We start from the raw sequence: 8,004 nt of genomic DNA, 5'->3' as shown, positions 1-8,004 counted from the left end.
AAACCCTGGAAACCTTTGGTGAAATGAAATCTTAAATGGAAGAAAGCAAGGAGGCTGGAGGGGAGAGGTGGTGGGGAGTGGGCACACAGGACATGACGACATACTTTCACTCATCCTTCTCTCTGGGGCAACTTTCTCTGAAACACAGTTTGAAAAACATTTTGTATTCTATCCTTTCTCTAACAAACACAAATTAACCTTCTGAATCAACATAGCTGTGTTTAGACTGCTGTATAAATTACAGAAAATTAAGACCTCAGTGCAACCAGCAGAACCTCCAACAACATCAGAAATCGATGAGAAGCTAGGAAGTACCTAGAAATTAGAACTCAGTTAGTGTTTTTTTTAAACCTTTCATTTGTAAAGACTTTATTTCTTCTTCTTCTCCCCAAAGCTCCACAGCACATAGTTGTATATATTTTAGTTGTGGGTCCTTTTAGTTGTGGTACGTGGGATGCCACCTCAGCATGGCCTGATGAGCAGTGCTAGGTCTGTGCCCAGGATTCAAACCAGTGAAACCCTGGGCTGTCAAAGTAAAGTGTGCAAACTTAACCAGTCAGCCATGGGGCCAGCCCCTCAACTAGTTTTTTAATGAGCATACTTATATCCATTCATTTAGCTTTAGTACTATTTAATATGCTATTTTAGTGCTAACATTATTGTTTCACAAGTTGAACGATCCATAGTACTAAAAATAAGTAGAGACAAAGGTATATAATCTTGAGAATAGTATCTTATTTGTTTGTAGTTTACAATACCCCTTAAATAATAATTTTCTTTTTAATTCTCTGATCTCAGTCTCACCTGTATCCATGGATTCTGTAACTAAAAGAATGTATAATTGAGCAGAGAAGGAAAATCTCTGATATTAACAACAACTTAAAATAAATGAGTATTGGATCCCAACACTGGGTGTTCATTAATTAATATCTCTGTCAAAGTGTTTGTATACTTTTAAGTAAAGTTTTGAAAGAGTATATTTGTAAAGATGATAAAATATGATAAAATTCTATTCAAGGAGTGACATCAGCAACATGGCGGCATAAGCTCACCCAGGACTCTCTCCCCTCCAAATTACAACCAAAAAGAGCAACTGCTTTCCAACCAAAAAAAAAAAATCCTAATAACAGAAATCATCGGAGACCCACAGCAGCCAAATGATGGAGGGCGGAGAGGCTGGAGCTGCCCTTGGAGGAGCTGGACGGGGTAGGAGAGAACTTCGCTCCCTCCCCTAGAGACTGGGTTTGCTGCTGCAGGTAAGGGAAGGAGCAGGGGAGGGGCCATGCATCCAGGGATTGTCCAGGACTCAAAACACCCATGCAGTGGAAACCCTCTAATGGGGAAAAGCTTTCACATGGGGGAACCCCAGCAAGCCAGGGCCCCAGGAGACCAGAGAGCAAGAGCAGATCCGAATCCAGGTCAGCACGCAAGAGAAAGTGCCCCTCCTCCCCCAACCCATGCTGCAGCCCCACCATCATAATTGAAGGCGGAGGGCTCAGAAAGCATGGCTCTTGACCTCGATCTAGTGGCGACAGGCTGTAACTGCAACTGAATAATAGCATCATATGCAAAAACCACTCTCTACCATCCAGCAATTTATAAAAGCTCCAGTCAAAAAGGAAAACAATAAAAATACAGAAGTATGTCCTGAGGACTTGGAAATAGGTAAACTAAGTGAAGATGAGTTCAAAATAGCTATCATCAAAATACTCAATGAGGTAAAGGGGAATATGGAGAAACAACTCAATGAGTTCGGGAGTTACTTCACAAAAGAGATTGAAACTATAAAGAAGAATCAATCAGAAATACTAGAGATGAAAAATACAATGGATAAGATAAAACAGAATACGGATTCCCTGAATGCCCAGGTAGACACCATAGAGGAGCAAATTAGCATAATCGAAGATAGACAGGCTGAATGGCTCCAGACAGAGGAAGAAAGAGAACTAAGAATTTAAAAAACTGAAGAAAATCTCTGAGAAAGAGCTGACTTAATGAGAAAATGCAACTTAAGAATAATCGAAATTCCTGAGGGCATGGAAAAGGAAAATGGAGCAGAAAGTGTGCTCAACGAAATAATAGAAGAGAATTTCCCAAATCTAGGGATTGAGAGAGAAATGTGTGTGGAGGAAGCTTTCAGATCTCTTAGATTTGTCAATGTAAAAAGACCTACTGCAAGGCATACAGTAGTAAAAATGGCAAAAATGAATGACAAAGAAAGAATACTGTGGACAGCAAGGCAGAAGAAAATAACGTACAAAGGAACCCCTATCAGACTTTCAGCAGATTTCTCTGCAGAAACTTTACAAGCTAGGAGAGATTGGAGTGACATATTCAAAACTTTAATAAAAATCTTCAGCCAAGAATACTCTATCCAGCAAAAATATCCTTCAGATATGAGGGAGAAATTAAATCTTTTCCAGACAAACAGAAGCTAAGGGACTTCGTAGTCACAAGACCTCCACTATAAGAAATCCTCAAGAAGGCCCTCACACCTGAAATAAGAAAAAAAGGGAGAAAGGATCACAAAACACAGAGTAGGGAGACAAATAGAATCGGAATAGGATAGCAAATATTCAACTATACCATTAGGATAAAGGGAAGTTAATCACCAAAGCAAAGACAATCTTATCACTCTAACTGCAAACTCACAACACAAGTTGGAATAAGAGATGAAAATAATAATTTAGGAGGGGAAGAGGAAAGGGACTGAAACAGCCTAGGCTAAGGAAGTAAGAGACCACCCGAAAATGGACTATGTTATACACGAGATTCTGAGTACAAACTTCAGTGTGGCCACTTAACTAAAAAACAGAAGAGAGACACAAAACATAAATAAGGAAAAATCTAAGAAACCCAGCATAAGAAATTGCAGAAGTCAATGGTGGGCTAAAACACACAGGACAAGAAACAAAGGAAACACAGGAAAACCAGAAAATGAGCAACAGAATGACAGCATCAAGCCCTCATGCATCAATACGCACCTCAATGTAAACGGATTGAACTCTCCAATAAAAAGACGCAGAGTGGCAAAATGGATTAAAGAACGAGATCCAACAATTCGTTGCCTCCAGGAAACACACCTCAGCTCCAAGGACAAACACAGGCTCAGAGTGAAGGGGTGGAAGACAATACTCCAAGCTAATAGCAAACAAAGGAAAGCAGGTGTTGCAATACTTATATCGGACAGAACAGACTTCAAGATAAGGCAGGTAAAGAGAGACATAGAGGGCCAATATATAACGATCAAAGGGGCATTTCATCAAGAAGAAATAATGCTTATAAATATCTATGCACCCAACACAGGAGCACCAAAGTTCATAAAGCAACTATTAACAAACGTAAAAGAAGATATCAAAAATAACACAATAATAGTAGGGGACCTCAACACCCTACTCACATCAAGGGACAGATCATCCAGACAGAAAATCAACAATGAAACAGTGGAGCTAAATGAAAAGCTAAAACAGTTGGACTCTATATATGTATATATATATATACATATATAGAACACTCCATCCAAAAACAGCAGAATACATGTTCTTCTCAAGCGTGCATGGAACATTCTTAAGGATAGAGCATATGTTGGGAAACAAGGGAAGCCTCTCCAAATTTAAAAAAATTGAAATAATAACAAGCATCTTCTCTGATCATAAAGCTAGAAATTAATTACAGGAAAAAAGCTGAGAAAGGCACAAGGATGTGGAGACTAAACAATACGCTATTGAACAAGCAATGGATCATTGAAGAAATTAAAGAAGAAATCAAAAAATACCTGGAGACAAATGAAAATGATAACTTGCCATACCAACTCATATGGAATACAGCAAAAGCTGTATTAAGAGGAAAAGTCATCGCAATACAGATACATCTTAACAAACAAGAAAAATCCCAAATAAGCACTCTTAAACTACACCTAACTGAATTAGAGAAAGAAGAACAAACAAAGCCCAAAGTCAGCAGAAGGAGAGAAATAATAAAAATCAGAGCAGAAACAAATGCTATTGAAACAAAAAAGGCAGTAGAAAGGATCAATGAAACAAAGAGCTGGTTCTCTGAGACAATAAATAAAATTGACAAACCCCTAGCCAGACTTACAAAGAAAAAAAGAGAGAAATCTCAAATAAACAAAACCAAAAATGAAAGAGGAGAAATAATAACAGACTCCACAAAAATACAACAGATTATAGGAGAATACTACAAAAAACTATATGCCAGCAAAATGGATAACCTAGAGGAAATGGATAAATTCTTGGACTCCTACAATCTCCCAAAGCTGAGTCAAGAAGAAGCAGACAATTTAAACAGACCAATTGCAAGGAAAGAGATTGAAATGGCAATCAAAAGCATCCCAAAGTATAAAACCCCAGGATCAGATGGCTTTCCTGGGGAATTCTACCAAACTTTCAGAGAAGATTTAATACCTATCCTTTTCAAGCTATTCCAACAAATTAGGGAGGGTGGAACACTTCCTAACACATTCTATGAGGCCAACATCACACTGGTACCAAAGTCAGACAAGGACAGCACAAAAAAGGAGAACTACAGGCCAATATCACTGATGAACATAGATCCAAAAATTCTCAACAAAATTTTGACAACCTGAATTCAGCAATTCATCAAAAGGATTATACATCATGATCAAGTGGGATTCATACCAGGGACACAGGGATGGTTCAACATCTGCAAATCAACCAACATGATCCACCACATCAAGAAACTCAGGAATAAAAACCACATGATCATCTCAATAGATGCAGAGAAAGCATTTGACAAGATCCAACACCCACTTATGATAAAAACTCTGAACAAAATGGGCATAGAAGGGAGTTATCTCAACATAATAAAGGCCATATATGACAAACCCACAGCCAACATCATACTCAATGGGCAAAAACTGAGCACCATGCCCCTGAAAACAGGTACAAGACAAGGATGCCCTCTATCACCACTCTTATTTAACATAGTACTGGAGGTTTTGGCCAGAGCAGTTAGACAACAGAAAGGAGTAAAAGGAATCCAAATAGGGAGGGAAGAAGTAAAACTCTCACTGTTTGCAGACGACATGATCTTATATAGAGAAAACCCCAAAGAATCTATTGGAAAACTTTTGGAAGTAATCAACAACTACAGCTAAGTTTCAGGGTATAAAATCAATTTACATAAATCAGTAGTATTTCTATACTCTAGTAATGAACTAACAGAAAAAGAACTCAAGAACACAATACCATTCACAATTGCTACAAAAAGAATAAAATACCTCGGGGTGAATTTAACTAAGGAAGTGGAAGACTTATACAACGAAAATTACAAGGCTTTTCTGAAAGAAATGGATGACGACATAAAGAGATGGAAAGACAGTCCATGTACATGGATTGGAAGAATAAACATAGTTAAAATGTCCATTCTACCTAAAGCAATCTACAGATTCAATGCCATCCCAATCAGAATCCCAATGACATTCTTTACAGAAATAGAACAAAGAATCCTAAAATTCATATGGGGCAACAAAAGACCCCGAATTGCTAAATCAATCCTGAGAAAAAAGAACACAGCTGAAGGCATCACTATCCCTGACTTCAAAACTTACTACAAAGCTACAGTAATCAAAACAGCATGGTTCTGGTACAAAAACAGGTGCACAGATCAATGGAACAGAATTGAAAGCCCAGAAATAAAACCACACATCTATGGACAGCTAGTCTTCAACAAAGGAGCTGATGGCCTACGATGGAGAAAGGAAAGTCTTTTCAACAAATGATGCTGGGAAAACTGGACAGCCACATGTAAAAGAATGAAAATTGACCATTTTTTTCACCATTCACCAAAATAAACTCAAAATGGATCAAAGACCTAAAGCTGAGACCTGAAACCATAAGGCTTCTAGAAGAAAATGTAGGCAGTACACTCTTTGACATCAGTATTAAAAGGTATTCAGTATTCAGACACCACGCCCTCTCAGAGAAGGGAAACAATAGAAAGAATAAACAAATGGGATTTCATCAGACTAAAGAGCTTCTTCAAGGCAAAGGAAAACAAGATTGAAACAAAAAAACAACTCACTAACTGGGAAAAAATATTTTCAAGTAATACATCTGACAAAGACTTAATATCCATAATATATAAAGAACTCACACAACTCAATGACAAAAAATCAAACAACCCAATCAAAAAATGGGCAGAAGACATGAACAGACATTTCCCCAAAGAAGATATACAGATGGTCAATAGGCACATGAAAAGATGTTTCATCATCGCTGTCTATCAGGGAAATGCAAATCAAAACTATACTAAGATATCACCTTACACCCATTAGAATGACAAAATAACTAAAAAAAAATAGTAACAAATGTTGGAGAGGTTGTAGAGAAAAAGGAACCCTCATAGACTGCTGGTGGGAATGCAAACTGGTGCAGCCACTATGGAAAACAGTATGGAGATTCCTCAAAAAATTAAAAATAGAACTACCACACGATCCAGCTATCCCACTACTGGGTATCTATCCAAAGAACCTGAAATCAGCAATTCCAAAAGTCCCACGCATCTCTATGTTCATTCCAACATTATTTACAATAGCCAAGATGTGGAAGCAACCTAAGTGCCCATGAACAGATGATTGGATAAAGAAGATGTGGTATATATATATATATACAATGGAATACTACTCAGCCATAAAAAAGAACAAAATCATCCCATTTGCAACAACATGGATGGACATTGAGGGAATTATGTTAAGTGAAATAAGCCAGATAGAGAAGGACAATCTCTGTATGACTCCACTCATATGAGGAATCCAAACATGTGGACAAAGAGAACAGATTAGTGGCTACCAGGGGAATGGTGGGGTGGGGGTGGGCACAAAGGGTGAAGGGGTGCACCTACAACACGACTGACAGATAATAATGTACAACTGAAATTTCACAAGATTGTAACCTATCATTAAGTCAATAAAAAATAATAAAATTTAAAAAAAGATTCTATTCAAAGTAACTATTAAAGCAAAATACTAAGGACAACTTTGGAAAAACAACTCTAAGAATCTATCCATTTATACATCCACAAATCCATCTGATTTCTGCGATGCATTGCAAAGTAAATTGTGAACATCAGACTAATAATTTTTGGCAGTTTCTTTTTTTCATTTATTTATATATTTTTAAAATAAAATTATATATAGTTAAGGTGTACAACATGATGATTTGATGTACAGATTCATAGTGAAATGATTACTATAGTCTTGCTAGTTAACATATCATCTCACATGGTTACCACTTTTTGTGTGTCATGAGTTAACCTGAAATCTACTTTTTTAGTACATTTCCAGTGTTCAGTATAGTGTTATTATGTGTAGTCATCTGGCCTGTACATTAATCTCTCGACTTATTAATCCTACAGAACTACAACTTTGTACCCTTTCACCAACATCTCCCTATTTCTTCCACCCATCTCCAGTCCATGGTAAACACCAACCTACACTCTGCTTCTGTGAGTTCAACTTTTTTTACACTCCATATATAAATGAGATCATACAGATTCATACAGTATGAATTTTTGGATTTTTAAAAATTTCCATGAAAATTTCCATTGCAGTTTTGATAAAGATTGCCCCAAATCTGTAGATTGCTTTGTGTAGTATGGACATTTTCACAATATTAATTCTTCCAATCCATGAACACAGGATATCTTTCCATTTATTTGTGTCTTCTTCAATTTCTTTTATCAATGTTTTATAATTTTCAGTGTACAGATCTTTCACCTCCTTGGCTAAATTTATTCCTAGGTATTGTATTTTTTTGATGTTATTGTAAATGGATCATTCTCTTTATTTTTTTTCTGCTAGGTTGTTGCTAGTGTATTGAAACACAACTGCTTTCTTACGTTAATTTTGTATCCTGAAACCTTACTGAATTCACTTACCAGTTCTAATAGATTTTTGTGGAGTCTTCACAGTTTTCTATATATATCATGTCATCTGCAAATAGTGACAGTTTTACTTCTTTTCCA

This window comes from Equus caballus, chromosome 3 (genome assembly GCF_041296265.1).
Source record: "Equus caballus isolate H_3958 breed thoroughbred chromosome 3, TB-T2T, whole genome shotgun sequence".
Taxonomy (NCBI): domain Eukaryota; kingdom Metazoa; phylum Chordata; class Mammalia; order Perissodactyla; family Equidae; genus Equus; species Equus caballus.
The sequence above is the reverse complement of the archived record's forward strand: the minus strand, read 5'-3'. Positions refer to the sequence as shown.